Below are 7,500 nucleotides of genomic sequence, written 5' to 3' on the forward strand. Positions count from 1 at the left end.
TAACCTATGTCGTACCTTAACCTAACCTATGTCGTACCTTAACCTAACCTATGTCGTACCTTAACCTAACCTATGTCGTACCTTAACCTAACCTATGTCGTACCTTAACCTAACCTATGTCGTACCTTAACCTAACCTATGTCGTACCTTAACCTAACCTATGTCGTACCTTAACCTAACCTATGTCGTACCTTAACCTAACCTATGTCGTACCTTAACCTAACCTATGTCGTACCTTAACCTAACCTATGTCGTACCTTAACCTAACCTATGTCGTACCTTAACCTAACCTATGTCGTACCTTAACCTAACCTATGTCGTACCTTAACCTAACCTATGTCGTACCTTAACCTAACCTGTATTGCGCCTTAACCTAACCTGTATTGCGCCTTAACGTAACCTGTATTGCGCCTTAACGTAACCTGTATTGCGCCTTAACGTAACCTGTATTGCGCCTTAACGTAACCTGTATTGCGCCTTAACGTAACCTGTATTGCGCCTTAACGTAACCTGTATTGCGCCTTAACGTAACCTGTATTGCGCCTTAACGTAACCTGTATTGCGCCTTAACGTAACCTGTATTGCGCCTTAACGTAACCTGTATTGCGCCTTAACGTAACCTGTATTGCGCCTTAACGTAACCTGTATTGCGCCTTAACGTAACCTGTATTGCGCCTTAACGTAACCTGTATTGCGCCTTAACGTAACCTGTATTGCGCCTTAACGTAACCTGTATTGCGCCTTAACGTAACCTGTATTGCGCCTTAACGTAACCTGTATTGCGCCTTAACGTAACCTGTATTGCGCCTTAACGTAACCTGTATTGCGCCTTAACGTAACCTGTATTGCGCCTTAACGTAACCTGTATTGCGCCTTAACGTAACCTGTATTGCGCCTTAACGTAACCTGTATTGCGCCTTAACGTAACCTGCATTGCGCCTTAACGTAACCTGCATTGCGCCTTAACGTAACCTGTATTGCGCCTTAACGTAACCTGCATTGCGCCTTAACGTAACCTGCATTGCGCCTTAACGTAACCTGTATTGCGCCTTAACGTAACCTGTATTGCGCCTTAACGTAACCTGTATTGCGCCTTAACGTAACCTGTATTGCGCCTTAACGTAACCTGTATTGCGCCTTAACGTAACCTGTATTGCGCCTTAACGTAACCTGTATTGCGCCTTAACGTAACCTGTATTGCGCCTTAACGTAACCGATATTGCGCCTTAACGTAACCTATATTGCGCCGTAACGTAACCTATATTGCGCCGTAACGTAACCCACATTGCCCCTTAACGTAACCTATATTGCGCCGTAACGTAACCTATATTGCGCCGTAACGTAACCCACATTGCCCCTTAACGTAACCCACATTGCCCCTTAACGTAACCCACATTGCCCCTTAACGTAACCCAACACACGTTGGGCCTTAACCCAACACACGTTGGGCCTTAACCCAACACACGTTGGGCCGTAACCCAACACACGTTGGGCCTTAACCCAACACACGTTGGGCCTTAACCCAACACACGTTGGGCCTTAACCCAACACACGTTGGGCCTTAACCTGCTCTGTAATTGTCATACGACGCGTTAAATTAGTGTAGTGTTGCCTAACTGCAACCCCCGCAATATAGTTTGCTACTCGCACTGCCCGGTCCCCCAGTGTATCGCTTCATGTTAAACACCTTGCAGCTATACACTGTAATGTGGATGGCAGCAGGACGTACATGCTCAATGCCCTTTGCAGTTGTTCATTGGCATTTGCAGTTGTTCATTGGCATTCGCATGGCGAAGCACTTAGCCTACGCTGTGGTACGGCCTGTGTCAACTGTCCGCTGATGTTGTACGTCCAAATCACACACTGTACTGCACATTGGTCCTCATGTACTGAATGATACATCGTGGTACATGTGACCGTACAACGACTGCGCCAACAACGGCGAACCATGCGGTCCAAATGTTGTGCACTCAGCTACGTGTCGTCTCCCTATAAGAGCTGGATTGCAGTGTGGTATGCCCTGGATGGCGATCAGCATGAGCCGTCTGTTGATGTAGTGGCGCGTGTTGTCAGACGTAGTCGTCTCTTCTCACACACCGTGATAGCACGGTGCACTGCGTTCCACATCTGCGACATGCGACAGAGGCCGGTTGACAGTCGTTCGCGCAATGGACATCGCATACGTACGGGGGCCACCTTCCACGTGTTCGCTAAGCGTGGACATGTTGTTGCGTGTATGTGGGCAGACAGTGTGTCGTGACACCTGACACAGGCATGCAACAATCGTTGAATTTGCAAATGGCGATGGACGCCTACGTTTGCTGGTGACGTTACGCAAATGAACAACTGGTAAACCGTTGTGGTGCGGTTGTTCTCGCTAGGGGTGAATCAGTGATGGCGACGATCGGTTGAGCTACCAACCGGTTGTTGCAGCGATACCCACCATGCCCACGAACGTGAATGGCATGTGGGTGTGAAGCGATACGCGGCGGTGGCTGGGTGGGACCGTCCCCGGCCGGTGAGGGGGGGGCCTCCCGGCGTGTTGGCCGTGCGGTGCGTGGGCGCACGCGCTACAGCCGGCTGGTGGGGGCGGCCAGTGGCAGGCGCGCCGGCCGACGGAGGCGGCAGGCGGCGCAGCTGCGCGCCGGCGCACCCTGCACGCGGCGCCGTGCGGCCAAAGTAGGTCCTCGCGGGCCCGGTGCGAAGCGCGGTGGACATCTGCAGTGTGCTGGTCCGATTGAGGACTGTGTGCGCTGAGGATGCGCCGCCGCCCGGCGCTCGGCGCCGCGACGCCGTCTGCTGCTCGGTCGCCTCTGCGGTTCTCGCAGGTGGTTTGTATCGCAGCTGTGCGGACGTGTTGGCGCGTGCGCTGTGCTGGGAGAGTTCGCTTCGGCACCCAAGTGGGGCTTTTGTCCTTCTGTGGCGCTGGCGTTGGAGCTGCCGGTCACCGTAGGTGGCGCGTGTTGTCTCCCGCCGGCAATGCCACGACAGCACGCTCCCGGGCCTCTGTCGGCAGCGGCAAGCTCAGTTGGGAGCACGGGTGGTCGCACCTAAAGCGTCTACTCGCCAAACTCCGGGCGATTGCGCCTCTCTCGAACCCGACCAAGTACTTAGGACGGCGCTGCGCGCCGCCGGGACCTGAGAGGGTTTCGAGGTGTATGGTGCAGGGGAGCTCAGCCTCCTCCTGTTTGCAGAATAATTGAGCGGACGCTTGCGTGTTCGCGCGGGCCCCCGGGACACACTCCCGGGCGGCCGGCTGCTCAGCTCTAGTTGACGCAGCTCCCTGGTTGATCCTGCCAGTAGTCATATGCTTGTCTCAAAGATTAAGCCATGCATGTCTCAGTACAAGCCGCATTAAGGTGAAACCGCGAATGGCTCATTAAATCAGTTATGGTTCCTTAGATCGTACCCACGTTACTTGGATAACTGTGGTAATTCTAGAGCTAATACATGCAAACAGAGTCCCGACCAGAGATGGAAGGGACGCTTTTATTAGATCAAAACCAATCGGTCGGCTCGTCCGGTCCGTTTGCCTTGGTGACTCTGAATAACTTTGGGCTGATCGCACGGTCCTCGTACCGGCGACGCATCTTTCAAATGTCTGCCTTATCAACTGTCGATGGTAGGTTCTGCGCCTACCATGGTTGTAACGGGTAACGGGGAATCAGGGTTCGATTCCGGAGAGGGAGCCTGAGAAACGGCTACCACATCCAAGGAAGGCAGCAGGCGCGCAAATTACCCACTCCCGGCACGGGGAGGTAGTGACGAAAAATAACGATACGGGACTCATCCGAGGCCCCGTAATCGGAATGAGTACACTTTAAATCCTTTAACGAGTATCTATTGGAGGGCAAGTCTGGTGCCAGCAGCCGCGGTAATTCCAGCTCCAATAGCGTATATTAAAGTTGTTGCGGTTAAAAAGCTCGTAGTTGGATTTGTGTCCCACGCTGTTGGTTCACCGCCCGTCGGTGTTTAACTGGCATGTATCGTGGGACGTCCTGCCGGTGGGGCGAGCTGAAGGCGTGCGACGCGCCTCGTGCGTGCTCGTGCGTCCCGAGGCGGACCCCGTTGCAATCCTACCAGGGTGCTCTTGAGTGAGTGTCTCGGTGGGCCGGCACGTTTACTTTGAACAAATTAGAGTGCTTAAAGCAGGCAAGCCCGCCTGAATACTGTGTGCATGGAATAATGGAATAGGACCTCGGTTCTATTTTGTTGGTTTTCGGAACCCGAGGTAATGATTAATAGGGACAGGCGGGGGCATTCGTATTGCGACGTTAGAGGTGAAATTCTTGGATCGTCGCAAGACGAACAGAAGCGAAAGCATTTGCCAAGTATGTTTTCATTAATCAAGAACGAAAGTTAGAGGTTCGAAGGCGATCAGATACCGCCCTAGTTCTAACCATAAACGATGCCAGCCAGCGATCCGCCGCAGTTCCTCCGATGACTCGGCGGGCAGCCTCCGGGAAACCAAAGCTTTTGGGTTCCGGGGGAAGTATGGTTGCAAAGCTGAAACTTAAAGGAATTGACGGAAGGGCACCACCAGGAGTGGAGCCTGCGGCTTAATTTGACTCAACACGGGAAACCTCACCAGGCGGCCTGCGGCTTAATTTGACTCAACACGGGAAACCTCACCAGCCCGGACACCGGAAGGATTGACAGATTGATAGCTCTTTCTTGATTCGGTGGGTGGTGGTGCATGGCCGTTCTTAGTTGGTGGAGCGATTTGTCTGGTTAATTCCGATAACGAACGAGACTCTAGCCTGCTAACTATCGCGTGACATCCTTCGTGCTGTCAGCGATTACTTTTCTTCTTAGAGGGACAGGCGGCTTCTAGCCGCACGAGATTGAGCAATAACAGGTCTGTGATGCCCTTAGATGTTCTGGGCCGCACGCGCGCTACACTGAAGGAATCAGCGTGTCTTCCTAGGCCGAAAGGTCGGGGTAACCCGCTGAACCTCCTTCGTGCTAGGGATTGGGGCTTGCAATTGTTCCCCATGAACGAGGAATTCCCAGTAAGCGCGAGTCATAAGCTCGCGTTGATTACGTCCCTGCCCTTTGTACACACCGCCCGTCGCTACTACCGATTGAATGATTTAGTGAGGTCTTCGGACTGGTACGCCGGCATTGACTCTGTCGTTGCCGTTGCTACCGGAAAGATGACCAAACTTGATCATTTAGAGGAAGTAAAAAGTCGTAACAAGGTTTCCGTAGGTGAACTGCGGAAGGATCATTACCGACTAGACTGCATGTCTTTCGGTGTGCGTGTCGTGTCGCGCAACACGCTACCTGTACGGCTCGCAGTAGCCGTGCGCCGCGTGCGGAACCACGCGTGCTTCTCAAAACTAACGCCAATGTTGTGTGGTACGAGCGCTGAAGCGCTGGAGCGGCTGGCCCTGCGGCACCTGGCGCCTGGCGCCGGTTTTGAATGACTTTCGCCCGACTGCCTGTCCGCTCCGGTGTGGAGCCGTACGACGCCCATCGGCCGTGAGGCCGTTGGACACAGAACGCTTGAACAGGGGCCGCCACACGCCTACGTCCCGCCTATGCAACTGTCTTGAAAGAGACAGTGGAAACTAAGAAAAGATCACCCAGGACGGTGGATCACTCGGCTCGTGGGTCGATGAAGAACGCAGCAAATTGCGCGTCGACATGTGAACTGCAGGACACATGAACATCGACGTTTCGAACGCACATTGCGGTCCATGGATTCCGTTCCCGGGCCACGTCTGGCTGAGGGTCGGCTACGTATACTGAAGCGCGCGGCGTTTGCCCCGCTTCGCAGACCTGGGAGCGTCGCGGCCGCCTGTGGGGCCGGCCGCGCCTCCTGAAATGTGCGATGCGCGCCCGTCGCCTGGCGGTTCGCATACCGGTACTTACTCGGTAGCGTGCACAGCCGGCTGGCGGTGTGGCGTGCGACACCTCGTACAACGACCTCAGAGCAGGCGAGACTACCCGCTGAATTTAAGCATATTACTAAGCGGAGGAAAAAGAAACTAACAAGGATTCCCCCAGTAAGCGGCGAGCGAAACAGGAAGAGGTCCAGCACCGAACCCCGCAGGCTGCCGCCTGTCGTGGCATGTGGGTGTTTGGGAGGGTCCACTACCCCGACGCCTCGCGCCGAGCCCAAGTCCAACTTGAATGAGGCCACGGCCCGTAGAGGGTGCCAGGCCCGTAGCGGCCGGTGCGAGCGTCGGCGGGACCCTCTCCTTCGAGTCGGGTTGCTTGAGAGTGCAGCTCCAAGTGGGTGGTAAACTCATCTGAGACTAAATATGACCACGAGACCGATAGCGAACAAGTACCGTGAGGGAAAGTTGAAAAAGAACATTGAAGAGAGAGTTCAAAAGTACGTGAAACCGTTCTGGGGTAAACGTGAGAAGTCCGAAAGGTCGAACGGGTGAGATTCACGCCCATCCGGCCACTGGGCCTCCGCCCTCGGCAGATGGGGCCGGCCGCCCGCGCGGAGCAATCCGCGGCGGGGGCCGTGTCCGGTTGCCTTTCCACTCGCCGCGGGGTGGGGGCCGTCCGGTGTGCGGTGGGCCGCACTTCTCCCCTAGTAGGACGTCGCGACCCGCTGGGTGCCGGCCTACGGGCCCGGGTGCGCAGCCTGTCCTTCCGCGGTCCTCGGTTCGCGTCTGTTGGGCAGAGCCCCGGTGTCCTGGCTGGCTGCCCGGCGGTATATCTGGAGGAGTCGAGTCGCCCCTTTGGGCGCTCGGGCTCCGGCAAGCGCGCGCGGTTCTTCCCGGATGACGGACCTACCTGGCCCGGCCCCGGACCCGCGCCGCTGTTGGCTCGGGATGCTCTCGGGCGGAATAATCGCTCCCGTCAGCGGCGCTTCAGCTTTGGACAATTTCACGACCCGTCTTGAAACACGGACCAAGGAGTCTAACATGTGCGCGAGTCATTGGGCTGTACGAAACCTAAAGGCGTAATGAAAGTGAAGGTCTCGCCTTGCGCGGGCCGAGGGAGATGGGGCTTCCCCGCCCTTCACGGGGCGGCGGCCTCCGCACTCCCGGGGCGTCTCGTCCTCATTGCGAGGTGAGGCGCACCTAGAGCGTACACGTTGGGACCCGAAAGATGGTGAACTATGCCTGGCCAGGACGAAGTCAGGGGAAACCCTGATGGAGGTCCGTAGCGATTCTGACGTGCAAATCGATCGTCGAGCTGGGTATAGGGGCGAAAGACTAATCGAACCATCTAGTAGCTGGTTCCCTCCGAAGTTTCCTCAGGATAGCTGGTGCTCGTACGAGTCTCATCCGGTAAAGCGAATGATTAGAGGCCTTGGGGCCGAAACGACCTCAACCTATTCTCAAACTTTAAATGGGTGAGATCTCCGGCTTGCTTTGATATGCTGAAAGCCGCGAGCAAACGACTCGGATCTGAGTGCCAAGTGGGCCACTTTTGGTAAGCAGAACTGGCGCTGTGGGATGAACCAAACGCCGAGTTAAGGCGCCCGAATCGACGCTCATGGAAACCATGAAAGGCGTTGGTTGCTTAAGACAG

The 7,500-nt window shown here is 55.4% G+C and overlaps 3 non-coding genes across 3 annotated transcripts in view; all 3 read left to right on the top strand.

Annotated features, from left to right (window-relative positions):
• The first annotated feature begins 3,280 nt into the window (after nt 1–3,280).
• On the top strand, nt 3,281–5,233 carry LOC124570534. Its single transcript, XR_006971730.1, has one exon. It is a non-coding gene; the product is annotated as a small subunit ribosomal RNA (ribosomal RNA).
• A 352-nt stretch (nt 5,234–5,585) lies between these two features.
• On the top strand, nt 5,586–5,740 carry LOC124570533. Its single transcript, XR_006971729.1, has one exon. It is a non-coding gene; the product is annotated as a 5.8S ribosomal RNA (ribosomal RNA).
• Nucleotides 5,741–5,928: 188 nt separating this feature from the next.
• LOC124570535 overlaps nt 5,929–7,500 on the top strand; it is a 4,228-nt gene continuing 2,656 nt past the window's right edge. Inside the window, exon 1 of the ribosomal RNA XR_006971731.1 lies at nt 5,929–7,500. This exon is cut by the window's right edge and continues 2,656 nt beyond it. This is a non-coding gene — a ribosomal RNA (large subunit ribosomal RNA).

The sequence above is a fragment of the Schistocerca americana genome, unplaced genomic scaffold (assembly GCF_021461395.2).
Source record: "Schistocerca americana isolate TAMUIC-IGC-003095 unplaced genomic scaffold, iqSchAmer2.1 HiC_scaffold_1647, whole genome shotgun sequence".
Taxonomy (NCBI): domain Eukaryota; kingdom Metazoa; phylum Arthropoda; class Insecta; order Orthoptera; family Acrididae; genus Schistocerca; species Schistocerca americana.